This window comes from Aegilops tauschii, chromosome 3 (assembly GCF_002575655.3).
Source record: "Aegilops tauschii subsp. strangulata cultivar AL8/78 chromosome 3, Aet v6.0, whole genome shotgun sequence".
Taxonomy (NCBI): Eukaryota; Viridiplantae; Streptophyta; class Magnoliopsida; order Poales; family Poaceae; genus Aegilops; species Aegilops tauschii.
The window spans coordinates 525,048,198-525,076,107 of NC_053037.3; the positions used below are offsets into that span (position 1 = coordinate 525,048,198).

At 49.0% G+C, this 27,910-nt stretch overlaps 1 pseudogene; it reads left to right on the plus strand.

Moving 5' to 3' along the window:
* The first annotated feature begins 202 nt into the window (after positions 1–202).
* Positions 203–27,155, plus strand: LOC109773660 (uncharacterized; annotated as a pseudogene).
* The last annotated feature ends 755 nt before the right edge of the window (positions 27,156–27,910 follow it).

Here is a 27,910-nt window from a genome sequence, read left to right on the forward strand (position 1 = left end):
CAACACTAACCTCGGTTGCCGTCGTCCCCTGCGACTTCCCCCGCCCGCACCCTCCCTAGCCGTCCGCTCCGGCCACCACCACTCTCCTCCGCCGCCGGCCACCATGACCATCGCTCTCCTTCGTTGCCACTACCTCTGCTTCGGCTATTATGCCTGACTGCGTTCGGGGCGAAATTAGGTCAGTTTGTTGATCCGATCAGCCATGAAGGACAAAAACGGCCTCAATGTAAGTGTTGTTCCTTTTGTGCCTGACTGATTGATGTTTGTCCTACACGTCAGGTTCATCCTCAAAATGATGATTATTTGTTGTTCGTTCCAGCTAAATCCGACGCAAGAAGAAACTCGCAACGCTGACAATGGAGACGGAGACAGGCTTAGCAAGCTGCCCAATGACCTTCTGCTCAACATTCTGGAGAGGGTGGACACGCTCGACGCTATAAGGGCCTGCGTCCTATCCAGGCAAATGCTCAAGCTCCCCGCTATGCTCTCACAGCTCTTCCTAAGTGCTGGTTCCATTCCAGGCCGCCATGATAAAGCTCGTGTTTTCAGTCTTCGTGAATTCCTCCAAATCAACCGAGCGGTGGCTCATGTGACTGATAACATCTTGAGCACAAGGTGCCCGGATATCACCATCACCAAACTCAAAATTAGATTTGTCTTGACGCAGCACGACTCTCCCACCATTTGCAGATCTGTTGCCCGTGCCATGTCAGCCCAAAAAGTTGCCGCGGCTGAATTTCAGATCACAACAGAGAAGGCTCGTAAGATCTGCTCTTTTGCAGATTTTCTCCGCTTTGGTAAGCAGTTCAATGATCTTATCGGTGCTTGTCCAGATGCATTTGTTGGCCTTAGGCACCTGTGGCTGCGCAATATGAGGTTTGGTGAACACGACATCCCCAGCATCCTCAGCACTTGCAAGCTTTTGGAGTCCTTCTGTTTAACCGATTGCGACTCAGCGATCTATTTTGTGCTGCAAGTAGAACATGCTCAACTTGTTGAGTTCGTGGTCGACCGGGGGAAATTTGAGAGAATTGAACTGACATATCTACCAAAACTTCAAAGGGTATACTGACCGGGGGAATTGAACTGCTATAATAGTTGGTACTCTTATGAAGATTTCCTGTATTTTCTTTTTGTACCACAGCTTTCGAAGCTCACACTTATGAAATCTGCCGGCCGTTTGCAAAAGACCCTTGAGTTAAGTCAGCTCCTTGCTAATGTTCCTTCCGTAAGCGATCTGCATCTGGATTTTGCAAGTGAAAAGGTACGAATTAGTCATTTGAATCATATATGCCCATTCTCGCTCTATATATTATATGCAGCAATAATAACTTGGGTGGGTCTTCTCCGCCAATTGAGCATGTAATTTATATGCAACTTGCATCGAGTTTGTTAATTGTTTTTTGTCTATCCCAGATTTGGGTTCTACCAAAATCCCCGAAGCTGCTTACTCCTGTGCTCAGCAAATTACAGCGTGTGAATCTGGGTCATCTTTCTGAAGGAAGTGATTTAGCTTGGACAATGTTTATTCTTGAAGCTGCATCGTCCCTAAAAGAGCTGTGCATTAGAGTATGGGATCATTGGTGCAAAAAGGTGACAGACAAAGAGTTACGGAAGAAATATGGTTTGTGCGAAAAGGCAGAGGTGAAGTGGAAGCCATATGCCCCTGATTTCAAGCACAAGAATTTGGCTAAGCTCACTGTCGGTGTCAAAACCGGCAGATCTCGGTAGGGGTCCCGAACTGCGTGTTTGAGGATCGAAGGTAACCGGAGACAGGGACACGATGTTTTACCCAGGTTCGGGCCCTCTTGATGGAGGTAATACCCTACTTCCTGCTTGATTATCTTGGATGAATATGGGGTTTACAAGAGTTGATCTAGCTCGAGATCGTAATGGCTAAACCCTAGATGTCTAAGCCTGTATGATTATGATTGCCTCTACTGACTAAACCCACCGGTTTATATAGACACCGGAGGGACCTAGGGTTGTACAGAGTCGGTTTACAGAGGAAGAAATCTTCATATCCGAATGCGAAGCTTGCCTTCCACGCAAAGGAGAGTCCCATCCGGACACGGGAGGAAGTCTTCTGTCTTGTATCTTCATGGCCCATTAGTCCGGCCCACGTTATATAGCCCGGACGCCCGAGGACCCCTTAATCCAGGACTCCCTCAGTAGCCCCAGAACCAGGCTTCAATGACGATGTGTCCGGCGCGCAAATTGTCTTCGGCATTGCAAGGCGGGTTCCTCCTCTGAATACTTCAAAGTAGTCCTCGAACACAGAAAACGTGTCCGGCTCTGCAAAACAGGCACCACACACAGCCGCAAAGATTATAATATTTAACAAGTCCCATCTACTGACAACTTTTGCAGTGAGACGCTACGTCCCTGCCCGGTCATTATTTCGAAGCGTTTTTAGCCTCCCGCTCCATGTTTCGAGATGCGGTTTTCATTGGCACGTCATATCGAAGCAGAGATCGTGTCCCCCTATCACGAGATTCTCATCAATACGGGTGTGGGTAATTCAACCGCACCGTCCGCACGACCCTTGGGGAATAGGCGAGTTTTAAGGCGAGTGGGGAGGCGCTTGATATTCGCTGCCTTTATAAGAGGATAAGGATCCACTCTTTCACCCACGCCTTCTTCCTCTCTGCCCATTCGCTCTCGAGCTCCAGCGCCCAAGCTTCCATCCTTTCCGCCCCCAAAAAGCACTCCGACCATGTCCGGATCTGGAGCGCAGGGCAAGTGGATGGCCTCCTCTCTCACGGAGGAGAACATCACGGAGCTCCGGGACGCGGGGTACTTGGCCCAGGAAATCGCACACCGGCTTCCGGCCGAGGGGCAGATCGTCCCCACCTCGGAGCCCAACGAGAGGGTGGTATTCATCCCCCACTACATCCGCGGGTTAGGATTTCCTCTCCACCCCTTCGTCCGTGGACTCATGTTTTACTACGGGCTAGATTTCCACGATCTAGCCCCAAATTCTTTGCTCAACATCTTGGCATTCATTGTCGTGTGCGAGGCCTTCCTCCGCATCCCACACCACTTCGGATTATGGTTAAAGATCTTCAATGTGAAGCCGAAAGTGGTGGATGGTCAACATGCAGAGTGCGGAGGCGCCATGGTGAGCAAATTGTCTAACGTCACATGGCCCACAGGCACCTTTGTGGAGACCGCCAAAGGGTGGCAATAGCAGTGGTTCTACGTCACAGAACCCCGCGACACCACCTGGGCCGCGGCTCCCGAATTCAAGTCCGGGCCCCCAATGCGGCTTACCTCCTGGCTAAACAAGGGCCTGGACTGGGCGTCATCGGACGAGGTGTCAGCGCTGCAGACGCGCATTAAGAGCATGGTGGACAAGAACATCAAGCTCGTCAATGTGATCCAGGTGATGCTTTTTCGCCGGATCCTTCCTTGCCAAAGCCGGACTTGCCATTTGTGGGAGTTCGATCCGGCCAAGCACCAGACCTTGCAACAGTTCTTCGGTGTCATGCACGAAGGTATCTGGAAGGTGCTTTTCAAGGCCAATCAGTCATGGCCGAAGACGACCGAGGACCGCGGCTATGACCTGACTCATCCAGCTAGTCCAGTAAGTTCTTCATATTTCAAGGTGTATCCTCTACCTGTGCATTCAATGAAGATGTCCAAGCTTCTCCATTTGTCTTTTCAGGGCTGGATAAAGAAGGTGGAGCGGATCCAGTGTCCGGCTCCGCTGCCTGAAAACCCAGCTATCCCACTTCTGACGAAGATGCTGGTTCCGGCGCCCTACAAGGCGCCGCAGAAGAAGGGCCAGGAGGCAAGAAGCGGCCTCTGCCGTAAAGGCACTTCGGACGCACCGTCTGAAGATGCCGAAACCCACTCCTCCCCCGCCGAGAACGACGAGGAGGAGGAAGAAAGCAATCCCCCCCCCCCCCCCGAGGGGGGAAGGAAGAAAAGGCGGCCTCCACAGATCTGGAGGCAGAGGCGGAGGCGTCCAAGAAAGGGAAGGTCTCCCTTGCGGATAATTCTGCATTGAACACCGATAGGAGCTCTGAGTGGCGTCCCAGGAAGAAGCCCCTGGCCGAATCGTAAGTACTCAAAGGCACTTATGCACATATATATCCAACTCCTTTACTTCGTGGTTTTAACATGTTGAATCATGCGATATAGTCCGGCTCACGCCCACCCCCAACGATCATCATCTTCGGGGAATTCGCTGGATCCAAATGTGATGGACAGCGAGTGGCCTCCGCCCCCAAGACTGCGGACGACGCTGAAGTGTGGTCCCGAAGGACCCTCCCAAGCCAGGGAGAGGTACAGGAGGCCGTCACGGTGGCGCCAGAGGGTGATACCTCGGCCGTCGGACACATGGGGGAGCAGACCCCCCTAGAAACTAGCAATGGGGGCCATACCCAATTCGGCCCCCAACCGAATACTATTTCGGAGGCCCATACGGCTCCGGAATCAGGTAAGCAGCCTCCTTCGAAAGAAGGAGGTGCACCTATTTCGCCAGTGACCTCTGTCCACCTAGAGGCACCGGATACTCTACTGGAAGCGCTTCAAGGTGCTTCCATTGTGGAAGAACACCGTATCCTTATGGGTACGGTGGTTGAGAGGGTTCAGTCCACTAAGAGCGGACTGAACGAAGCCCGCGTCAGCCTTCTAACAGGCTTTGAGGTATGTGACGTAATTATGCAAAAAGAATGCCATAGTATAGACAGTAGCCCCTGAGACTTTGTCCGGCGTTCGAAAAGAAAGGTCGGACAAAGGATCGAATAATTTTCGCAGGAGACTAATCATACGTGTCTATGTGAATAAGCAGGCGTCGATGCTGGCTGCGACCTCCCATTCTGCCAAAGTATCCAAACTGAAGCAGAGGCTGGAGCAGGCCGATGAAGAGCTCGGTCGTGTCAAAAAACAACTTGAGGACAAGCAAGGTATGCAATGGCCTATTCAGATCTAAAATGATATGAATTGTTTGTGTTGATCGTGTTATTATGATGTTTCATAGGAGCTGCGGCCGAGGTGGAGTCCCTCAAGAAAGCGCTGACCGAAGCCCAGAAGAAAGCGGAGAAGGAACAAGCCGCCCGCAAAAAACATGCGTCAAGGGTCGGGGAGGTTCAGCGCTACCTCTTGAGCACTGCGTTGGTTTTCCCTTGAAGAGGAAAGGGTGATGCAGCAAAGTAGCGTAAGTATTTCCCTCAGTTTTTGAGAACCAAGGTATCAATCCAGTAGGAGGCTACACGCAAATCCCTCGTACATGCAAAAACAAATAAGAACCTTGCAACCAACGCGATAAAGGGTTGTCAATCCCTTCACGGCCACTTGCAAAAGTGAGATCTGATAGAGATAATAAGATAAATATTTTTGGTATTTTTGTTGTATAGATTGAAAAGTAAAGATTGCAAAATAAACGGCGCCAGAAATCGCTAGTTGTTGGGAGATTAATATGATGGAAAATAGACCCGGGGGCCATAGGTTTCACTAGTGGCTTCTCTCAAGATAGCATAAGTATTACGGTGGGTGAACAAATTACTGTCGAGCAATTGATAGAAAAGCGCATAGTTATGAGAATATCTAGGCATGATCATGTGTATAGGCATCACGTCCGCGACAAGTAGATCGAAACGATTCTGCATCTACTACTATTACTCCACACATCGACCGCTATCCAGCAAGCATCTAGAGTATTAAGTTCATAAAAACAGAGTAACGCATTAGGCAAGATGACATGATGCAGAGGGATAAACTCAAGCAATATGATATAAACCCCATCTTTCTATCCTCGATGGCAACAATACAATACGTGTCGGTTCCTTTTCTGTCACTGGGATCGAACACCGCAAGATTGAACCCAAAGCTAAACACTTCTCCCATTGCAAGAAAGATCAATCTAGTAGGCCAAACCAAACTGATAATTCGAAGAGACTTGCAAAGATAACAAATCATACATAAAAGAATTCAGAGGAGATTCAAATATTGTTCATAGATAATCTTGATCATAAACCCACAATTCATCGGATCTCGACAAACACACCACAAAAAGAATTACATCAAATAGATCTCCAAGAAGGTCAAGGAGAACTTTGTATTGAGATCCAAAGAGAGAGAAGAATCCATCTAGCTAATAACTATGGACCCGAAGGTCTGAGGTTGGCTACTCACACATCATCGGAGAGGCTATGGTGTTGATGTAGAAGCCCTCCGTGATCGATTCCCCATCCGGCGGAGCGCCGGAAAAGGCCCCAAGATGGGATCTCACGGGTACAGAAGGTTGCGGCGGTGGAAATAGGGTTCCGTGGTGCTCTCGGATGTTCACGGGGTATATGAGTATATATAGGCGAAAGAAGTCGGTTGGGGAGCCACGAGGGGCCCACGAGGGTGGGGGCGCGCCTACCCCCCTGGGCGTGCCTCCCTACCTCATGGCCGCCTCGTTGCTTCCTTGACATCCACTCCAAGTCTCCTGGATTGCGTTTGTTCCAAAAATCACTCCCCCAAAGGTTTCATTCCGTTTGATATTCCTTTTCTGTGAAACACTGAAATAGGCAAAAAAAAACAGCAATTTGGACTGGTCCTCCGGTTAGTAGGTTAGTCCCAAAAATAATATAAAAGTGTATAATAAAGCCCATTAAACATCCAAAACAGATAATATAATAGCATGGAACAATCAAAAATTATAGATACGTTGGACACGTATCAAGCATCCCCAAGCTTAATTCATGCTCGTCCTCGAGTAGGTAAATGATAAAAACAGAATTTTTGATGTGGAATGCTACCTAGCATAATTCTCAATGTAATTTTCTTTATTGTGGCATGAATATTCAGATCCGAAAGATTCAAGATAAAAGTTTAATATTGGCATAAATAATAATAATACTTCAAGCATACTAATAAAGCAATCATGTCTTCTCAAAATAACATGGCCAAAGAAAGTTATCTCTACAAAATCATATAGTCTGGCTATGCTCTATCTTCATCACACAAAATATTTAAATCATGCACAACCCGGTTTCAGCCAAGCAATTGTTTCATACTTTAGTATTCTCAAACTTTTTCAACTTTCACGCAATACATGAGCGTGAGCCATGGACATAACACTATATGTGGAATAGAATATGGTGGTTGTGGAGAAGACAAAAAGGAGGAAGATAGTCTCACATCAACTAGGCGTATCAATGGGCTATGGAGATGCCCATCAATAGATATCAACGTGAGTGAGTAGGGATTGCCATGCAACGGATGCACTAGAGCTATAAGTTTATGAAAGCTCAACAAAAACTAAGTGGGTGTGCATCCAACTTGCTCGCTCACGAAGACCTAGGGCAATTTGAGGAAGCCCATCATTGGAATATGCAAGCCAAGTTCTATATGTAAAATTCCTACTAATATATGAAAGTGATAACATAGGAGACTCTCTATCATGAAGATCATGGTGCTACTTTGAAGCATTGGTAAAAGGATAGTAACATTGTCCCTTCTCTCTTTTTCTCTCATTTTTTTGGCCCTTTTTTTTGGCCTCTTTTCTTTTTATTTATTTATTTATTTTTTAGTCCGGAGTCTCATCCCGACTTGTGGGGGAATCATAGTCTCCATCATCCTTTCCTCACTTGGGACAATGCTCTAATAATGATGATCATCACACTTTTATTTACTTACAACTCAAAAATTACAACTCAATACTTAGAATAAAATATGACTCTATGTGAATGCCTCCGGCGGTGTACCGGGATATGCAATGAATCAAGAGTGATATGTATGAAAGAATTATAAAGGTGGCTTTGCCACAAATACGATGTTAACTACATGATCTTGCAAAGCAATATGACAATGATGGAGCGTGTCATCATAAACTGAACGGTGGAAAGTTGCATGGCAATATATCTCGGAATGGCTATGGAAATGCCATAATAGGTAGGTATGGTGGCTGTTTTGAGGAAGGTATATGATGGGTGTATGATACCGGCGAAAGTTTTGCGGTATTAGAGTGGCTAGCAATGGTGGAAGGGTGAGAGTGCGTATAATCCATGGACTCAACATTAGTCATAAAGAACTCACATACTTATTGCAAAAATCTACAAGTCATCAAAACAAAGTATTACACGCATGCTCCTAGGGGAAGGGTTGGTTGGAGTTAACCATCGCGCGATCCCGACCTCCACACATACGGAAGACAATCAATAAATAAATCATGCTCCAACTTCATCACATAACGGTTCACCATACGTGCATGCTACGGGAATCACAAACTTAACACAAGTATTTCTCAAATTCACAACTACTCAACTAGCATGACTCTAATATCACCATCTTCATATCTCAAAACAATCATAAAGAATCAAACTTCTCATAGTATTCAATGCACTTTATATGATAGTTTTTGTTATACCTATCTTGGATGCTTATCACTTTAGGACTAAAATTTTAACCAAAGCAAATTACCATGTTGTTCTAAAATACTCTCAAAATAATATAAGTGAAGCATGAGAGATCAATAATTTCTATAAAATAAAACCACCACCGTGCTCTAAAAAGATATAAGTGAAGCACTAGAGCAAAATTATCTAGCTCAAAAGATATAAGTGAAGCACATAGAGTATTCTAATAAATTTTAATTCATGTGTGTCTCTCCCAAAAGGTGTGTACAGAAAGGATGATTGTGACAAACTAAAAAACAAAGACTCAAATCATACAATACGCTCCAAGCAAAACACATATAATGTGGTGAATAAAAATATAGCATCAAGTAAAGTTACCGATGGACAAAGACGAAAGAGGGGTTGCTTTCCGGGGCATCCCTAAGCTTAGACTTTTGGTTGTCCTTGAATTTTACCTTGGGGTGCCTTGGGCATCCCCAAGCTTAGGCTCTTGCCACTCCTTATTTCATAATCCATCAAATCTTTACCCAAAACATGAAAACTTCACAACACAAAACTCAACAGAAAATCTCATGAGCTCCGTTAGCGAGATAAAACAAACCACCACTTTAAGGTACTGTAATGAACTCATTCTTTATTTATATTGGTGTTAAACCTACTGTATTCTAACTTCTCTATGGTTCATACCCCCCGATACTAGCCATAGATTCATCAAAATAAGCAAACAACACACGAAAAAAGAATTTGTCAAAAACAAAAGAGTCTGTAGTAATCTGTATCTAACGCAAACTTCCTGTAACTCAAAATTCTACCAAAATAGGACGACCTAGATAATTTGATTATTAATCTACTGCAATTGGAATCAGTATTTTATCACGTTCTGGTGATTTTTAACAATTATTTTCGTGAGCAGAAAGTTTCTGTTTTTTTCAGCAAGATCAAATATTATCACCCAAGAAGATTCTATAGGTTTTACTTGGCACAAACACTAATTAAAACACAAAACCACACCTAACCAGAGGCTAGATGAAATATTTATTACTAAACAGGAACAAAAAGCAAGGAACAAAAATAAAATTTGGTTGCCTCTCAACAAGCGCTATTGTTTAACAAAAAGCAAGAATAGATCTAAGTATCATAATAATAATGGTAAGGCAAATCGCGAAAACTCCTCTCATATTCCCTACGTTCAACAGCAAGTTTTCTTTGCGGTAGGCAAAAATAATCAAAAGGGCCAAATTTAATGGGACAAGAGTCCCCAAGATCAAGCTCGGGAGGTATGGATTTCTCCTTTGGCCCCTTATATTGCACAACCAATTCATCATTATAAGCATTCTTTTGGCAAAAAGTCACAAGCCTTTGTTCAAGAGAAAAACCTAACCCGTTATTATGAATAGCAAAATCATCATTGAGTCAGAAATTCTATCAACTAGAACATCGGTAGGAACCTTCTTTCTAAGGTTTTCATTGTAAGCAACATGATCTAAAGATCGTAAGCGCATTAAGTCTTCTTGATTAAAAAGGATAGCTTCTATGGGAGGACGACCAGCGTCCACCCTATAATGCGCAAAAATTTCATTGGCTTCTATTATTATAAATCTAAACTCATGTGCCAAAAAGATAGTAGTTGCTCGCTTAACAGAAGAGTGCTCAATATTGGAAAATTCTAGTTTGTATGCAAGTATGCATATGAATAAACTGTCTTTCAAGTTCAACTACGAGCAAAGAAATAGCATCCGCAAGACTACTTGTTTTAAGAAGAATAGATCCACCCATAGTGCGCAAAGCACCGGCACAAGTAAAGAAATCTTGAATAACTCCTTTTCCAATAATATTACCACTACTGATTCGAAACTTTTTAGTATGTAAGATAGTGGGTTCTTCAGAAGGATCATCAAAAACTTCAAAGTTTCCCATGTTATTACTATTGTCCTTATCAACGATAACCTCCCCAGTTTTAGACATAAAGGCAGCAAAAACCACAAGGAGCAAGTGAAGAAGAGGCAAACGGAAAAGAGGGCGAATAAAACGGCAAAGGTGAAGTGGGGGCGAGGAAAACGAGAGGCAAATGGCAAACAATGTAATGCGAGGGATAAGAGTTTGTGATGGGTACTTGGTATGTCTTGACTTGTGCGTAGACTCCCCGGCAACGGCGCCAGAAATCCTTCTTGCTACCTCTTGAGCACTGCGTTGGTTTTCACTTGAAAAGGAAAGGGTGATGCAGCAAAGTAGCGTAAGTATTTCCCTCAGTTTTTGAAAACCAAGGTATCAATCCAGTAGGAGGCTACACGCAAATCCCTCGTACCTGCACAAACAAATAAGAACCTTGCAACCAACGCAATAAAGGGGTTGTCAATCCCTTCACGGCCACTTGCAAAAGTGAGATCTGATAGAGATAATAAGATAAATATTTTTGGTATTTTTGTTGTATAGATTGAAAAGTAAAGATTGCAAAATAAACGGCGCCAGAAATCGCTAGTTGTTGGGAGATTAATATGATGGAAAATAGACCCGGGGGCCATAGGTTTCACTAGTGGCTTCTCTCAAGATAGCATAAATATTACGGTGGGTGAACAAATTACTGTCGAGCAATTGATAGAAAAGCGCATAGTTATGAGATCTAGGCATGACCATGTATATAGGCATCACGTCCGCGACAAGTAGATCGAAACGATTCTGCATCTACTACTATTACTCCACACATCGACCGCTATCCAGCATGCATCTAGAGTATTAAGTTCATAAGAACAAAGTAACGCATTAGGCAAGATGACATGATGTAGAGGGATAAACTCAAGCAATATGATATAAACCCCATCTTTTAATCCTCGATGGCAACAATACAATACGTGTCGTTTCCCCTACTGTCACTGGGATCGAGCATCGCATGATTGAACCCATAGCTAAACACTTCTCCCATTGCAAGAAAGATCAATCTAGTAGGCCAAACCAAACTGATAATTCGAAGAGACTTGCAAAGATAACCAATCATACATAAAAGAATTCAGAGGAGATTCAAATATTGTTCATAGATAATCTTGATCATAAACCCATAATTCATCGGATCTCGACAAACACACCGCAAAAAGAGTTACATCGAATAGATCTCCAAGAAGATTGAGGAGAACTTTGTATTGAGATCCAAATAGAGAGAAGAAGCCATCTAGCTAATAACTATGGACCCGAAGGTCTGAGGTTGGCTACTCACACATCATCGGAAAGGCTATGGTGTTGATGTAGAAGCCCTCCGTGATCGATTCCCCCTCCGGTGGAGCGCCGGAAAAGGCTCCAAGATGGGATCTCACGGGTAGAGAAGGTTGCAGCAGTGGAAATAGCATTTCATGGTGCTCTCGGATGTTCACGGGGTATATGAGTACATATAGGCGAAAGAAGTCGGTTGGGGGAGCCACGAGGGGCCCACAAGGGTGGGGGCGCGCCTCCCTACCTCGTGGCCGCCTCGTTGCTTCCTTGACGTCCACTCCAAGTCTCCTGGATTGTGTTTGTTCCAAAAATCACTCTCCCAAAGGTTTCATTCCGTTTGGATTCCGTTTGATATTTCTTTTCTGCGAAGCACTGAAATAGGCAAAAAACAGCAATTTGGACTGGGCCTCCGGTTAGTAGGTTAGTCCCAAAAGTAATATAAAAGTGTATAATAAAGCCCATTAAACATCCAAAATAGATAATATAATAGCATGGAACAATCAAAAATTATATATACGTTGGAGATGTATCATTCAGCAGGAGCTCGAGGACGCCGTAAAGAAATGCGAGTCCTTGGAGCGCAAGATTGCTGACCAGGAGTCCGTTTCGATGTCAAAACCGGCGAATCTCAGGTAGGGGGTCCCGAACTGTGCGTCTAAGGCGGATGGTAACAGGAGGCGGGGGACACGATGTTTACCCAGGTTCGGGCCCTCTCGATGGAGGTAATACCCTACTTCCTGCTTGATTGATCTTGATGATATGAGTATTACAAGAGTTGATATACCACGAGATCATAGAGGCTAAACCCTAGAAGCTAGCCTGTGATTATGATTGTTGTTGTCCTACGGACTAAACCCTCCGGTTTACATAGACACCGGAGGGGGCTAGGGTTACACAGAGTCAGTTACAAGGGAGGAGATCTACATATCTGAATTGCCAAGCTTGCCTTCCACGCAAAGGAGAGTCCCATCCAGACACGGGACGAAGTCTTCAATCTTGTATCTTCATAGTCCAACAGTCCGGCCAAAACATATAGTCCGGCTGTCAGAGGACCCCCTAATCCAGGACTCCCTCAGTAGCCCCTGAACCAGGCTTCAATGACGATGAGTCCGGCGCGCATATTGTCTTCGGCATTGCAAGGCGGGTTCATCCTCCGAATACTCCATAGAAGATTTTGAACACAAGGATAGTGTCCGGCTCTGCAAAACAAGTTCCACATACCACCGTAGAGAGTATAATATTCCACAAATCTAATCTGCTGACAACTTTTCATAACGTGACATCACGCCATGGCCCGGTCATTATTCGAACCATTTTTCTCAACCAGCTACTGCACATATTGCGAGGCGGTTTTCTTGGCACGTCTTGTCGAAGCAGAGATCGTGTCCCCTTATCACGGGATTCTCATCAATACGGGTGTGGGTAACCCAACCGCGCAATCAATTACGGCGCTTGGGGAATAAGCGAGTTTACCAGGTAGGTGGGGAGGCACACAGTTTCCTCCGCCCTTATAAAGGGATAAGGATTCCTCTTTTTTACCCACGCCTTCTTCTTCCCTGCCCATCCATTCTCGCGCACTCGAGCCCCAGCGCCCAAGTTCCTATCCTCTCCGCAAAGCCATTCCAAACATGTCCGGAGCGGGGGGCAAGTGGATGGTCTCCTCCATTATGGAGGAGAACATTACAAAGCTCCGGGAGGCCGGATACCTGGCCGCAGACATCGCGCACCGGCTCCCAGACGCGGGGCAGATCGTTCCTACCCCCGAACCCCACGAAAGGGTTGTATTTCTTACCCATTTCATCCGCGGGCTGGGATTTCCCCTTCACCCATTTGTTCGCGGGCTCATGTTCTACTACGGGCTGGATTTTCATGATCTGGCCCCTAATTTCATCCTCAACATCTCGGCGTTTATCGTCGTGTGCGAGGCCTTCCTCCGCATCAAGCCCCACTTCGGCCTATGGCTGAAGACCTTCAACGTTAAACCGAAGGTGGTGGTCGGCTAGCAAGCGGAGTGCGGAGGCGCCATGGTGGGCAAAATGCCCAACGTCACCTGGCTCGAACGCTCCTATGTGGAGACCGTGAAGGGGTGGCAATCGGGGTGGTTCTACATCACCGAGCCGCGTGACACCAACTGGGTGGCGGCCCCCGGATTTCGATCCAGAATCCCCATGCGGCTCACCTCCTGGAAAGAGAAGGGCCTATCCTGGGGCTCATCGGTGGAGCTGACCGGACTCCAGAAATGTGTTAAAAACATGATAAGCAAGAAAATCAAGCTTGTCAACGTGGTCCAGGTCATGCTCTTCCGCCGGATCCTCCCGTGTCAAAGACGGGCATTCAATATGTGGGAGTTCGACCCGGCCGAGCACCAGACGCTGCGAGAGCTTTTCGGCACAACGCACAAAGACGTCTAGAAGGTGCTGTTCAAGGCCGCCGAGGTACCTCCTCCCCTTACCGAGGATCGCGGACTCAGCGCAAAGCGCCCTGCCAATCCGGTAAGCTCCTTATATCTCACAAAATGTTCCTTTCCCAAGTATAATTGTGTGAGGGATCTGAGTCTCCACGCCGTTTTAATAGGACTGGGTAGCGACAGCGGAGCGGATCGATTGTCCGACTCCACTGCCGGAAGATCCAGCACAGACTCTCTTAATGGAGATGCTGGTTCCGGCGCCCTATGAGGCGCCGGAGAAGAAGGCCAAGGAGAATGCCGCAGGGACCAGGAAAGGTCTCCGGCGCAAGGTTGTATCGGAATCATCGTCCGATAACTCCAAGGCGCCCTCCTCCCACGAGAACGAGGAGGAGGAAGGTCCCCCCCAGCCGGGGGAGACAAGAAAAGGAAGGCCGCCCCATATGGGGAGGCCGAAGGGTCCAAGAAGGGAAGGACCCTCCTTCCGGACTACTCCACAACAGCCGCTTACAGCGACGAGGAGTGGTTGCCCAGGGACAAGCCCCTGGCGAAGTCGTAAGTATCTAGATACCATAATAGTTCTTGGTATGTTTTATTTTATTGCTTCTTATCATGCCGAACATGATCATGCAGCCCCTCCAAAGCCCATATCGACGTATCCTCTTCGGAGGAGTCTTTGGGCCCGTCGGAGATGAACAACGATTCACTCCCGACCGCCTCCTCCCCCCACCCTACGGACGACATCGAGGTGTTGTCTCAAAGGGCACTTAACCAAGGGGAGACAGTTCCGGAGGCGCCCCAAGGCGACATTCCAGGCGCTGGGCGCATGAGGAGCAAGATTCCCATGGGCTCCAATGACGGGGGCAGCAAGTTTGGCCCCCCGCCGAATACTGTGCCGGAACCTCAAGTGGTTCCGGACTCTGTCAGGCAACCCCTCGCTAAGAGGGGCAAGCCGTCCGTGCTGATGGCCTCTGTCCATCCAGAGGCATCGGACAATTTGCTGGAAGCGCTTCGCGGCGCTTCCATCGACGAAGAGCACCGCACTATCATGAGTGCAGTGGTCGAGAAGGTTCAGTCCACCAAAAGTGGGCTGACTGAAGCCTGTGCCAGGCTTCTAACAGACTTTGAGGTAAGTAATCAAATTATAAGAAAATGTTACAGCATAGACAGTAGCCCCTGATGCTCTGTTTGGCGTTCGCAAAGAAAGGCCGAACAGAGGATCAATAAAAATCACAGGAGTCTAATCAGAGTATGTCTATGTGCATGAGCAGGCTTCGCCGCTGGCCGCTGCCGCACGTACTGCGGAGGTCTCCGTACTGAAGCATGACCTTGAGTGGTCCAAGAGCTCGGCCTTGCCAAGAGGCAGCTCGAGGAGAACAAAGGTAAGTGATACCCCGTCTGTGTATCGATAAAAAAAGAAGATGGTTATTAAATCATAGGATCGTCATGAATTTTGCTAGGGGCCACGACCGAAGTGGCGGCCCTGAAGAAGGCGTTGTCCGAGGCCGAAGACAAAGCGGCCAAGGAGTGCACTGAGCGCGAGAAGCATGAGGCCCGAGTCGGCGAGGTTCAGCAAGAGCTCCAGGATTTCGTCAAAACATATGAGTCCTTGGAGCGTGACTCTAAGACGCAAGGGTTCGAGCTTGCGAAGGCCCTCGAGAACGCACAAAATGCCAAGGCCGAAGCCCAAAAGGCCCTTCAGGATATTGAGGCAGTCAAGAAGATAGCGGCGGGTAAGGCATTCATTATGCAAAGCAAGCATGTGAAGGAAACTTTCCTTTTACTTACCCGAATTCGGAGCTCTCCAGGAGCGTTTGTAGATCTGCCCAGCAGTGTGTCGGATGCCGCGGAGTTCTACCGGGTCGAGGAAGGGAGCTCGACGGAGAAGTTGTTCTGGTCTCAATATGCTAGGACCGAACATCCGATGCCCTTGAGCGACCAAGGCGGCCGAACTGGCCATGAGGGGCCTCATAGTCCGGATGTGGCCTGGCGAGCCCCTGCCTGGCAGCTATTTCGGCCTGGTAAGGCGACTTGTGAACGCCTGCCCACGGCTTGAAGTCATAAAGTGGTCCGTCTGCATTGAGGGTGCGCGCAGGGCTTTTGCCCGGGCGAAATTGCACTGGGCTAAGATGGACGCCAAAAAGCTGGTGAAGGAGGGGCCGCCGGAGGGCAAGGAGCATCGCCATCCCAAAAAGTGTTATGACAGTGTTCTGAAGGGTGCTCGCCTTGTGGCGGAGGAATGCACTAAGGATGTAATATTTGAATGAATGTACTCATGTGATCCTGTAATATGAAACTAGTTCATGTGCGCTATATAACGCTTGCTAATTTAAAATATTACCTTCGGTGCAGCCGTTTATAAAATTTGAGAGTTGGCGAGTCGTCGGCTTCTGCCCCCATGTAACTAGTACTGAGGTGTTCGGGATAAACCTGATCACTCTTTATCCCAGTTTTGGGTCCTTCGAAGGAGGTGTTCAGCACAATGAACCAGGCAATCGGACTATAAAGCTTTATCACTCTCACTTAGCCATAGAAGTCTACAATTTTAAATTTTGGTGAAGCCCCTAGTACTCGCAAGGCCGAACTTGGGGCGCTATGTACGCCTAAATCGGACAAGGCCGACTCCTCGCCCGAAGCGGAAAAAATCTTTAAGGATTTGAGACCTCTCGAACAGCGACCAGCTCTCGCCTCATCATGACAGTCAGTTTTCGGCTTTCTCTACTGAGGTGTTCGTCCGGAAGAACCGGGACACAATCGCAGTAGTTCTCCCAGCGCTACCTTAGCCGATATAGTGGAACGTAAAGTACCAAAACATGGGAGCCGGGAAAACCCAACTATTGACCCAAGACATGATTCGGAGCTGATGCATATAATGCTATAAGTTCGGGGTGCCGCACTGTCGAAAGTGTTCGGACTTTTCTTGCTGTGTTATGGGGTACATTGAAGCCCCTGGCGCACTGGACGTATCAGAATGTACGGGTGCAATTTGTCGTAAATAAGCAGACAGGGAAAAAATATGAAGTAGTGCAATAATGAGCTAATGTTGTACATTGTTATTTAAATGATACGTCAAAGCGTATGCATACATGTAGTGCAATAAGTAAAAAAATAGGACTATTTGACATGTCCTATCCAAGGGCAAACTGTGTGTGGGTATGCAAAACAGGTATATCGATCGTTATCAGAGACCACCTGTGGATTCCCTTGTATGTCAAAGCTTCTAGCTTCCTTGGTGTTTCCTTCCCGTGACGGGTCCGATGATCAGACGATCGGAGAGGGCCTTCAGAGAATAGGGGCCTGAAAGGAAGAAAATGTTAAAGGTATACAGGTCCTGAAACGGTTGAGCCGCATTGTGGGCCGTGCCATGTCCGTGCCTCCGCCTATGCCCATGGTATCTTGAGTGTGTAATTATGTACGCGCGGCGCAAATTTCGCCGCTTGACTGGGACTAGGACGGAGGCCGAATTGCTAGGCGAGCTCTAAACGTGCCTGGCGATCCTCTTGCAGGGTGCTCCGGACTCGCTTGAAGGTGTCCGGGGTCTTTTTCGCCGAATTGGCGGTTTGCCTCATAAGGCTGCTTTGCGCTTCTGCTGCGAGGGCCGCAGTGTGCTCCTCTGTTCGGAGCGAGCGTTCTGTGTTTCCATTAACTGTTATAACCCCGCGAGGTCCTGGCATTTTGAGCTTGATGTATGCGTAATGCGGTACCGCATTGAATCTGGTAAATGCGGTTCGTCCGAGCAGTGCGTGATAGCCACTGCGGAAGGGGACGATATCGAAGATTAACTCCTCGCTTCGGAAGTTGTCCGGAGATCCGAAGACCACTTCCAGTGTGATTGAGCCCGTGCAACAGGCCTCTACACCTGGGATGACACCTTTAAAGGTGGTTTTGGTGGGTTTGATCCTCGAGGGGTCTATACCCATTTTGCGCACTGTATCCTGATAGAGCAAGTTCAGGCTGCTGCCGCCGTCCATAAGGACTCGAGTGAGGTGAAATCCGTCAATGATAGGGTCAAGGACCAATGCGGCAGAACCGCCATGACGGATACTGGTCGGGTGGTCCCTGCGATCGAAGGTGATCGGACAAGAAGACCATGGGTTGAACTTTGGGGCGACTGGCTCCATCGCATAGACGTCCCTTAGTGCGCGCTTCCATTCCCATTTGGTAATATGGGTTGCGTATATCATGTTTACCGTTTTCACTTGGGGAGGAAATTTCTTCTGTCCTCCTGTGTTCGGTGGCCCGGGCTCCTCCTCGTTGTCGTTGTGCAGCCCCTTTTCCTTGTTTTCGGCGTCCAACTTGCCGGCCTGTTTGAACACCCAGCATTCTCTGTTGTTGTGGTTGGCTGGTTTATCGGGGGTGCCGTGAATTTGACACGAGCGATCGAGTATGCGGTCCAAACTGGATGGGCCCGGATTGCTTCTTTTGAACGGCTTTTTCCGCTGACCAGATTTAGAGCCACTGAATCCGGCATTAACTGTCGTTTCTTTGGCGTTGTTGCCGTTGTTGCGGCACTTGTGTCTGTTGCGATGCGGCCTGCCGTTGCTATCTTTGGCATCCGAATTGCCAAGGTTTCTTGATGTGTTGTTGCTGCGAGCCAGCCAGCTGTCCTCGCCCGCACAAAAGCGGGTCATGAGTGTCGTGAGGGCTGCCATCGATTTCGGCTTCTCTTGGCCGAGGTGTCGGGCGAGCCACTCGTCGCGGATGTTATGCTTAAATGCCGCTAAGGCCTCGGCATCCGGACAATCGACAATTTGGTTCTTTTTAGTTAGGAACCGAGTCCAGAATTTCCTGGCTAATTCCCCTGGCTGTTGGGTTATGTGACTCAAGTCATCGGCATCCGGTGGTCGCACATAAGTGCCTTGGAAGTTGTCAAGGAACGCGTCCTCCAAATTCTCCCAACTGCCAATGGAGTTTGCCGGCAGGCTATTGAGCCAATGCCGAGCAGGTCCTTTGAGTTTTAACGGGAGGTACTTGATGGCATGTTGATCGTCACCGCGGGCCATGTGGATGTGGAGGAGAAAATCTTCAATCCATACCGCGGGGTCTGTTATACCATCATATGATTCAATGTTCACGAGTTTAAAACCCTCCGGGAATTCGTGATCCATTACTTCATCAGTGAAGCATAAGGGGTGTGCGGCGCCTTTGTGCCGGGCTATATCATGACGCAGTTCATACGAGTCTTGTCTGATGTATTCGGCCCGGCCGGATTTGCTTTTAGTATATCCGGCGTGACGGTCGTCGTCACGCGTTGTTGTGGCGCGCCCCCGTGATCCGTAGATCGATCTTGCATGTCCTGCTTTGTTTTCCAATACGTCTCGCAGGTCCTGCGTGTTACCCCGGGCCTTGGTATTTTTGTTTAACTGGCGATGGGGTGTGGGCTGGACTTCGGCCTGATATGCCGCTTTGTCTCGGCCACGAGGTGGCCGGTCAGCCGCATCATACGCTGGGAGCGTAGGTTTTAATGCTTCCTCCTCGAGCTGGGGTAGCAACCAGCGCTTTGGGTAACTTTTGTTGGGCGCTCGAGTTCGTATTCCTCGGCCGACAGGACCTTGGTCCATCTATCCGCTAGCAGATCTTGGTCAGCTTGAAGCTGTTGTTGCTTTTTCTTAGGCTTTTTGTTGTGGCTATAAGCCGGCGCTTGAAGCGCTCCTGCTCGACGGGATCCTCAGGCACGATAAATTCTTCGTCGCCGAGGCTCACCTCGTCTTCGGAGAGAGGCATGTAATTGTCGTCCTCTGATTCTCCGTTTGCTGCCTGTTCCTTAGGGCTAGCTGGCCCATCCTCCCGCTCGGAGCCTGGCTGGAGGGGATTGTCTTCGTCTTCGGCACTATCTGCAGCGTTATTGTCTCTTGTGTCGGTATCACCGCTTTTGCTATGGCGGGGCTTAGAGCGGTGCCGTTGACGCCGGCGCTTAGATTGCTTCTCGAGGGGATTATCCTCTATTGCCTTATTGCCATCGCTTTCTTTGGGGGTGTCCACCATGTATATATCATATGATGAGGTGGCAGTCCAGCGTCCTGTGGGCAGTGGTTCCTGTTCGTCTCCTACATCATCGTCCATACCGTCGATGTCTTCGAAGCCGAAATCGAGCATGTCGGTTAAGTCGTCGACAGTGGCTATTAAGTGGGTGGTGGGTGGGGGACGAATTTCTTCGCTGTCCGTTTCCCACTCGAGCCGGACATAGTTCGGCCGAGGGCCTTCTGACAAGGAGAGAGACCTTAATGAATTTAGCACATCGCCCAGGGGCGAGTGCTGAGAGATATCCACGGAGGAAAACTCCATAATCGGCGCCCAATCAGATTCGATAGGCACGGACGCAGGCGGTTCGGAGCCCGTGGCCGGGGACGAATCCAAGTGTCCGGCAACACAGGTCCCGTAGGAGGTGAAATCAGTATTCGGCTCTATCACCACTGAGTGGGCGGCCTCCGTGGCGGGGTCCATCCACCCGTCCTCGGACGGCGCACTCTGCTCCGGATTTAGGGCCGGAGTAGCCACAGGTGTGATCTCCTGAACACCGTCCGACGGCAGAGTTAGGTCATGCTCGTCGTGACTATGCGGCGCACCTGACATAGGCTCGAATCCATCAAAGATCAAGTCTCCGCGGATGTCGGCCGTATAGTTTAAATTTCCAAACCTGATCTAACGGCCAGGGGCGTAACTCTCGATCTGCTCCAGATGGCCAAGCGAGTTGGCCCGCGGTGCGAAGCCGCCGAATACAAAGATCTGTCCGGGGAGAAAAACCTCACCCTGGATCACATCGTTGCCGATGATCGAAGGAGCCATCAAGCCTTATGGTGACGACACAGTGGAACTCTCAATGAAAGCACCAATGTCGGTGTCAAAACCGGCGGATCTCGGGTAGGGGGTCCCGAACTGTGCGTCTAAGGTGGATGGTAACAGGAGGCGGGGGACACGATGTTTACCCAGGTTCGGGCCCTCTCGATGGAGGTAATACCCTACTTCCTGCTTGATGGATCTTGATGATATGAGTATTACAAGAGTTGATCTACCACGAGATCGTAGAGGCTAAACCCTAGAAGCTAGCCTATGATTATGATTGTTGTTGTCCTACGGACTAAACCCTCCGGTTTATATAGACACCGGAGGGGGCTAGGGTTACACAGAGTCGGTTACAAGGGAGGAGATCTACATATCCGAATTTCCAAGCTTGCCTTCCACGCAAAGGAGAGTCCCATCCGGACACGGGACGAAGTCTTCAATCTTGTATCTTCATAGTCCAACAGTCCGGCCAAAGCATATAGTCCGGTTGTCCGAGGACCCCCTAATCCAGGACTCCCTCAGTCCGAACTTGCTAAGGCCCGCCAAAGCGCACAAGAGGCCCGGGTTGAAGCCCAGGGCGCCCTCCGGGAAATCCAGGAGGCCAAGCAAATTACGGCGGGTAAGGCCTTTATCATGCAGAGCAAATTTGTGAAGAAAAGGTACCTCTTACTGACCCGGATTTGGAGTTCTCCAGGAGCGTTTGCGGATCTGCCTCGCAGTGTTGCTGACGCTGCGGAGTTCTTCTGAGCCGAAGAGGGGAGCTCAATGGAGAAGCTATTCTGGTCGCAATACCTTGCGCCAGAGCATCTGGTGCCCCTTAGCGATCAGCTGAAACAGCTGACCGAACTGCATAGGGTGGCCGGATTGGCCATGAAGGATTTGATAATCCGTCTATGGCCTGCCGAAGCCATGCCCAGCAGCTACTTCGGGCTCATGAAGCGGCTGGTCGATGCCTGCCCTCGGCTTGATGCCATAAAGCGGTCGATCTGCATCGAAGGTGCACGGATGGCCTTCGCTCGTGTCAAGGTGCAGTGGGCGAAGATGAACGTCGTCAAGCTCGCGACCGAGGGACCGACTGCGGGCAAAGAGCACCGCACGCCCGACCGGTATTTTGATGCTGTCCTGGAAGGATCCCGCGTAGGGCCAGTGTGCGAAGGACATTATTTTTGAATGAATGTATTCATGTTATCCAGCCCTGTATTATGGAACAAAGCCTATATGTAATATATTGCTTGTTGTTGTGTGAAAATATTCCCTCCTGTGCGGCCGTTTATTAAATCTGAGAGTTGGCCAGTCGTCGGCTTCAGCCCCCACGTAGGTAGTACGGGGGTGTTCGGGTTGGAACCTAAACACACTTGACCCAAGAGTTTGGTCCTCGAAGGAGGTGTTTAGTGCAGTGAACCAGGCAATCGGACTACGTGGCTTTATCACCCTCACTTAGCCATAGGAGTTTGACAATAGGAGTGTAGGCGCAACCCCTAGTTAGTATTTGTTTATCCGGACTAGGGTGCTGTAGACACCTGATCGGGTAGAGGCCGATCCGTCGCATAATGCGGAAAAAAAATCGCAAAAGACTTATGTTTAGCCACCGAATAGCTGAACAGCTCTCGCCGCATCATGACAGTCAGTTTTCGGCTTTCTCTACTGAGGTGTTTATCCGGATAAACCAGGAACACAATCGCAGTAGGTCTCCCTTTACTACCCTAGCCGATAAGACGGAACATAAGGTAGCAAGCATAGGAGCCGGGCAACCCAACTATTGACCAAAGACATGATTCGGAGCCGATGCATATAATGCTATATTCGGGGCGCCGAATTATACTGTAAAAATTGTTCGGACTTGTTGTAAACGTATGGAGTGCAATGGAGCCCCTGGCGAGTTAAGTCGTACCAAAGTGTACGGGTGCAATCGATAAAAATAGTGAAATATAACGAAGGAGTAAGCGAGTGCCACATATGTTGGGCCGGAAACTGTTTCCATTATAGTCTGATTGATACGTCAAAGCGTATTTGTACAAATAATGCGATAAGCAACAGGGCTATTTAACATGCCGAGACCAAGGGGAAGCTGCGTGCGGGTCCTGAAAACAGGTAAAGTGGTCGTCAAGAAGATCATTTGGATATTCTACCACACGTCTATGCTGCTTTCCTCCTTGGTATGTGATCCTTCGGAAGGATCGACGATCGAGCCTTCGTGAGGGGCCCGTGGAAAAGAAACCTGAAAAGGATAGAAAGGAAAGGGAAAGTATGAGTGTCCAGATGAGGTCGAGCCGTATCGTGGACCGTGATTGAGTTATGCCTCCGTCTTTGCCCATGGTATTTTTAGTGCGTAGTTATGTACGCACGGTACGTGCGCCGCAATTCGATCGGGGCTGAGACGGAGGCCGAATTGCTAGTCGAACTCCTAACGAGTTGGACTGTCATTCTGTGGAGTAGTTCGGACTCGTTTAATAGTGTCCGGGGGCTTGGCCGCCGAATTGATGTTCTGCTTGATAAGGCCGCCCTGTACCTCCGCTGCCAGGGTCGCGGTGTGCTCCTCGGTACGGAGGGAGCGTTCCATGTTTCCGTTGACTGTTATGACACCGCGTGGTCCGGGCATCTTGAGTTTGAGATAGGCATAGTGTGGCACCGCATTGAAGCGAGCAAATGCGGTTCGTCTGAGCAGTGCGTGATAGCCACTGCGGAAGGGGGACGATGTCGAAGATCAAGTCTTCGCTTCGGAAGTTGTCCAATGATCCGAAGACGACTTCCCATGTGATTGAGCCCGTGCAACGGACCTCTACTCCTGGTATTACTCCTTTAAAGGTAGTTTTTGTGGGCTTGATCCTTGACGGATCGATGCCCATCTTGCGGACTGTGTCCTGATAGAGCAGGTTAAGGCTGCTGCCACCGTCCATGAGGACTCGCGTGAGGTGGAATCCATCAATGATTGGGTCGAGGACCAGTGCGGCTGAGCCGCCGTGGCGGATACTGGTCGGATGGTCCCTGTGATCGAGAGTGATCGGGCAGGATGACCATGGATTGAATTTTGGGGCGACTGGCTCTATCGCATAGACGTCCCTGAGCGCGCGTTTGCGCTCCCTCTTGGGGATATGAGTAGCGTATATCATGTTCACCGTTTTGACTTGGGGGGAAATTTCTTCTGTCCCCCTGTGTTTGGTGGACGGGGCTCCTCGTCATCGTCCTCACTTGGCGACCCCTTCTCCTTATTCTCGGTATTTAACTTACTGGCTGTTTAAAGACCCAACAACTTTTGTTGGTATGATTGGCGGGTTTATCGGGGGTGCAGTGGATCTGACATGGTCGATCGAGGATTCGGTCCAAGCTGGATGAGCCCGGATTTCTTCTTTTAAATGGCTTCTTCCGCTGACCGGACTTGGAGCCACTGAATCCGGCGTTGACCGCCGTGTCATCGGTATTGTCACCGTTGTTTTGACGCTTGTGCATGTTGCGTCGGGGCTTGCCGTTGCTATTTCTGGCTTCAGAGGTGCCAGGTTCGTCTGCACTGTTGCTGCTACGGGCTAGCCAACTATCTTCGCCCGCGCAAAAGCGGGTCATAAGTGCCGTGAGGGCTGCCATGGACTTCGGCTTTTCTTGGCCAAGGTGCCGGGCGAGCCATTCGTCGCGAATGCTATGCTTAAAGACCGCTAGGGCTTCGGCATCCGGTCAGTCGATGATCTGGTTCTTTTTAATTAGGAACCTAGTCCAGAATTTCCTGGCCGACTCTCCGGGCTGTTGAACTATGTGACTTAAGTCATCGGCATCCGGAGGTCGGACGTATGTACCCTGGAAGTTGTCGCGGAAGGCGTCTTCCAAGTCCTCCTAGCTGCCAATGGAGTTTTATGGCAGGCTGTTTAACCAGGGACGAGCTGGTCCCTTGAGCTTTAGCGGGAGGCATTTGATGGCATGGAGATCATCACCGCGGGCCATGTGAATATGGAGAAGAAAGTCCTCAATCCATACCGCGGGATCTGTTGTTCCATTATATGATTCGATATTCACGGGTTTAAACCCTTCTGGGAATTCGTGCTCCATTACTTCGTCATTGAAGCAGAGGGGGTGTGCGGCGCCTCTACATCAGGCCAAGTCGCGACGCAGCTCGGATGGAGTCCGCCTGCGGTTTCGGCCCGGACGTGGTTATGCTTGTCGCGCCCGGCTGGATAGCCGCCCCCGCAATCCGTAGATCGAGCTGGTCTGACCTGCTCTATTTTCCAAGTCCTGCCATAGGTCATATGTATATCCCTGAGTTGTTGTGTCTCTACTTTTACGGCGAGGTAGTACAGGCTGGTGTTCGGCTTGAGTTGCCATTTTGTCAAGGCCACGTGGTGGTCGGTCGGCCGCGTTACGTGATGATGGTACGGGCTCCAGCACCTCGTCGTCGAATTGGGGTAGCAGCTTACGCTTCAGGTAACTCTTGGTTGGGCACCCGTGGCCGTATTCCTCGGCTGCCAGGACATTAGTCCACCTGTCGTTGAGCAGATCTTGATCAGCTTGAAGCTGCTGCTGCTTCTTTTTCAGGCTCCTTGCAGTGGCTATTAGCCGGCGCTTAAAGCGCTCCTGTTCGAGGGGTTCCTCAGGCACGATAAAGTCTTCGTCGCCGAGGCTCACCTCATCCTCGGAGAGTGGAAGATAATTATTATCCTCTGAGTCTTTGTTTACAGCCTGTTCATCAGGGCTAATTTGCCCATCTTCCCGATCGTCCTGTTCGGAGGTTGGCTCGACGGGGTCTTCTTGGTCTTTGGCGTCATCCGGAGTATTGTTGTCTCCGGTGCCGGTATTGCCGTCTTTTCCACGGCGTGATTTAGAGCGGCGCCGCTGACATCGGTGCTTTGGTTGTATCTCAGGAGGTTTATCCTCAACTGGATTTTTCTCGTTATCGCCGTTACCCTCTTTGGGTGTATCCACCATGTACACGTCATACGAAGAGGTGGTCGTCCAGCGTCCGGTAAACGACGGGTTTTGGGCCTGCTCTTCTCCGGCATCGTCGTCCATACCGTCGATGTCTTTAGATCCGTAATCGAGCATGTCAGTTAAGTCCTCGATAGTGGCTATGAAGTGGGTGGTGGGTGGGACGTAAAATTCCCTGCTCTCAGCCCCTAGTCCGGGCTGGGCGCAGTTCGGACGTTGCCCCTCTGTAATGACGAGGGATCGCATTAAGTCCAGAGCCTCGCTTAAAGGCGAGGTTTGGCTAGGGGAGGAGAATCCGTGGAGTACGGCGGGAAGGAAACTCCTTGGCCGAGCTCACACGATGCTGACTCCGAGGGTTCGGAGCCAGTGTCCGGAGAAGAGTCCGGCTTCATGAAGATTGCTGGTGACACTACTTCCTTCGGCTCTCCCGTACTAGGCTCAATAGCCGCAGAGAGTCCGGCGGGCTCGGGAATCCCGTCTTCGGACCTGGTGATGCGCTCCGGATCTAAGGCCAGAGCGGAGGTTGGGGTCACGAACCCTTGGAAGATCAAGTCTCCTCAGATATCAGCGACATAATCCAGACTTCCAAAACTAATCTGGTGACCTGGGGCGTAGCTGTTGATCTGCTCTAGATGGCCAATCGAGTTGGCCCGCAGTGCGAAGCCGCCGAACACAAAGATCTGGCCGGGGAGAAAGACCTCCCTCAGGGCAGCATTGTTGTAGATGACTAATGGAGCCATCAAACCTTCTGACGACGACACAGCGGAACTCTCAATGAAAGCACCAATGTCGGTGTCAAAACCGGCAGTTCTCGGGTAGGGGGTCCCGAACTGTGCATCTGAGGATCGAAGGTAACCGGAGACAGGGACACGATGTTTTACCCAAGTTCGGGCCCTCTTGATGGAGGTAATACCCTACTTCCTGCTTGATTATCTTGGATGAATATGGAGTTTACAAGAGTTGATCTACCTCGAGATCGTAATGGCTAAACCCTAGATGTCTAGCATGTATGATTATGATTGCCTCTACGGACTAAACCCTCCGGTTTATATAGACACCGGAGGGACCTAGGGTTGTACAAAGTCGGTTTACAGAGGAAGGAATCTTCATATCCGAACGCCAAGCTTGCCTTCCACGCAAAGGAGAGTCCCATCCGGACACGGGAGGAAGTCTTCTGTCTTGTATCTTCATGGCCCATTAGTCCGGCCCACGTTACATAGCACGGACGCTCGAGGACCCCTTAATCCAGGACTCCCTCACTCACCATCTATGGTTTCCAACCCGACAATAACTTTGTGACCTACATCAGGCGTGTTGTGGAAGCTGCGCTTAATATGGCAGAGATATCTCTGCATGATAGGAAGGTGTGTGGGCGTTGTAGTGACCTGGATCCTGCGATCAAGGGCAAGGTTTGTCCATCAAGATATCCACGAACCACTGAGGAGAGGAAGCGGACAACCGAGGGGTTGGGTTTGGTTTCGCGTGTTGTGATTCACTTTGTGTCCTAAATGAATAATGATGTACTTTGAAAATCACCTATCCTATCATCTTTTACTTGGAAGGAGTCCCTGAACTCCATAGTTCTGTCGTTACCAAGTATGTACTCTTGCTTCCCTTTCAGTTGAAGCTTGTACCTTGAAAATCGCCTGTCCTAATTGTGGAAACATTTATTAAGTTTGTAAAATATATCCGCGGCACCTTTTTATGTTAAAACAAAATGTTCGTGATTAGAGATTACATTGTGACCCATTGCCAATCGACCTATGCTTTCTGAAGATATTATTTTGAACCCTTTCTGAACATGTTCCCCAACGTAATGTGTTGGGAGGCGACAATGGCAGGGATTTGGTGCCCGAGGGGCTGTGGAGGCAATGTGTTGGGAGACGACAATGACAGGGATTTGTGTCCGGGGGGTTCTGGAGGCTATTGTGAGAAATATTTGATAGAGAAGCCGCTGAAGGGCGCATGACAGATTCTAGATATGGGCCTCAACGGTAATACTCATGATGATTATGTCTGGGTGATAGTGCAGCATGACATCCGGCAGCCGCTCACTAAGTTTGTAAGCATCGTTCGAGCAAAAATAAGTGGCAGTTGTACCTTGTCAGATATGAGAAAACCGGCGAGATCTTGCAAATTGTGTGGCTTAGTTGGTAACGAGTTCAATAAGTGTGAGACTGAAATATATGAGGAGAAAAGCAAGAAATATGGTGATTGGCTTTATGTTGATCCTCCGAACAGGCCACGTCCTGATGTGAGCAGA